Below are 2,127 nucleotides of genomic sequence, written 5' to 3'. Positions count from 1 at the left end.
GCCAGGGCTATACAGAGAAACCCTGTCTCCAAAACATAAACAAACTCAAAGACAAAAATAAAATTATCATCTTATAAAAAAAAAAAAAAAAAAAAAAAAAAAAAAAAAAAAAAAACAGGTGGTGGTAGTACATACCTTTAATCCCAGCGCTTGGGAGTCAGAGGTGGACCCTGAGTTGGAGACCAGCCTGATGTATAAAGCAAGTTCCAGGACAGCCAAGGCTACAGTGAAACCCTATCTGGGGAGAGCGGGTGCTGCTGAAGAAATGACTCAGCACCTAAAAGCACCTTCTGCCGAGGACCTGGGATCCCAAACACCCACATAGCGGCTCACAGTCATCTGCAACTCCAGTTTCAGAGACTGCCACCTCCAGTGGTTCCCTTGTGTGTCAGGTGCTCTTGTGTTTCAGATACATTTATGAGTCAGAGCATGTATGCACATACATAAATCTAAAAAATAAAAGACTTGGAAGCAGCCTTCAGGGCCTAAGTCCAGATGTAGATGGCTAAGTCCAGATGTATCATGGTCCCCAAATCTGTGTTCTCATAAGACCCAAAACGGTCTCCTGAGCAAGATGGGCTACTCGGCCGGTGAAGATGTGGTATCCCCAGCTGTTAGAGCCAGGGCCCTTCAGCGGAAGGGACTCAGGGTGACAAATGAGACAAATAGCTGTTCTGTTTGTGAACATGGATGGTCAGAGGGGCTAGAGTGGCTGTGAGCATTGGTCTCTTGGGGAGGGGTCACCTGCTGCCACACGCTAGCTGTGCCAGGCACCTGTGCTTGCCTTCGGGTTCTACTCTCCAGTTTACATGGAAGGAAATTACTGCTCGAATCAGAGAGGTTAGGAAACCCACTCAAGACCACACAGTGCTAGATCTGGGCCTCGTCCAAGGCTGCCTACTGCCAACTCTACAGTTCTCCCGTTGTTACCACGGTTCTTAGAAGTTTCTCACTCTGCTTTCAAAGCAATTGTCTAGCAACCCTCTGCTACCCACCCATTCCACAGATGGACCAACAAAGGCCTGAGCTAGCCCTGCAGGTGAGGTTTGCTTTAGTTCCTGGGTAAGTCTGGTACATACAGTACAATCAGGCCCAACCACAGGGACCCACAAAACTGGCCCTGGGTTCTCTGACAGCTGTCGTGGGTGCACCCAGTGCACCCTGAGGAGCTGCAGTCCAGGCCCGGTTTTGCACCAGGCCCTGCTGAGGTGTCTCCTCCTCCTCCTCCACCTCCTCGGGGCTGGGGCAGCAGCTGCTGGGCGAGTCAGCTTTAGTCCCCACAGCCCTTCTAGTCTCTGAACTGCCTTCCTGGAGAGCTGGAGTCACCTTTGAAGTTGTCATCTCTACTGGACCCTTACAGGTAACACAGCCAGTGGTCTAAGGGACAGGCACTGCCACCTGGTGTCCTGACCACATTCTGGTACCTCGGGAGTTTGGGCAGAGTGGGGGTGAGGTGTAAGCAAGATTATGACTCTGGCCTGCCCAGGAACGGATACAGACTTTATATCACCAAAGGGTCCCTGTCCCACAGTGTTAGTACAGGACAGGGGACACCTGATGCTCAATCTGCCTCTGAAAGAGATAGAACTTGAGAGAGAGAGACCCTGGCCTTGTATAGGCCCACAGCCCAGACTAAGCCAACCTGTAAGACAAAGCCAGGCACAGTTTTGCCAAATGTCTTCCACCTTCACTCACATACATATCTGGTGGTCCCCGGGGTACTAACGTACACACCACAAGCCAGCCTGGGCTGGCCGACCACACAGGAAGAAATGCACATACCCACATGGCACTGGCTCCCAGAAAGTCACTACCCACACCAGCGACACTCCTGTAAGACTCTGTAGTATCACAACACAACACAGCACTCAGGTACAGATGGTATGCTTTACCCTGGCTTGCAGACATGTCTACTAATACAGCAGGACAGCAGGACAGAATGATGCTCATATGCCCCGCCATAGAAAAGTCCCAAGCTGGCTTGATACCAGCACCTCAAGTTCAGAGACACAGCACCTCAGGTACAGTAGCTCAGAGAAAGAGTCACTGTCAGTATGCAGGCATCTGGCCCAGGGCTATGGAGATGGAGATGCAGAAACCCCCGGAGGGAAAGCAGGGTAGGAGAGG

The 2,127-nt window shown here is 51.2% G+C and overlaps 1 protein-coding gene across 1 annotated transcript in view; it reads left to right on the top strand.

Moving 5' to 3' along the window:
* The first annotated feature begins 1,259 nt into the window (after window positions 1-1,259).
* The window catches only part of Sytl1 (synaptotagmin like 1), an 11,188-nt gene continuing 10,320 nt past the window's right edge, over window positions 1,260-2,127 (top strand). Inside the window, exon 1 of the mRNA XM_021200808.1 lies at window positions 1,260-1,360. The gene's annotated coding sequence lies outside the window, so the exon portion shown is untranslated. The remainder of the gene's footprint in view (window positions 1,361-2,127) is intronic.

This window comes from Mus pahari, chromosome 6, assembly GCF_900095145.1.
Source record: "Mus pahari chromosome 6, PAHARI_EIJ_v1.1, whole genome shotgun sequence".
NCBI classification, from domain to species: domain Eukaryota; kingdom Metazoa; phylum Chordata; class Mammalia; order Rodentia; family Muridae; genus Mus; species Mus pahari.
The sequence above is the reverse complement of the archived record's forward strand: the minus strand, read 5'-3'. Positions and strand labels throughout refer to the sequence as shown.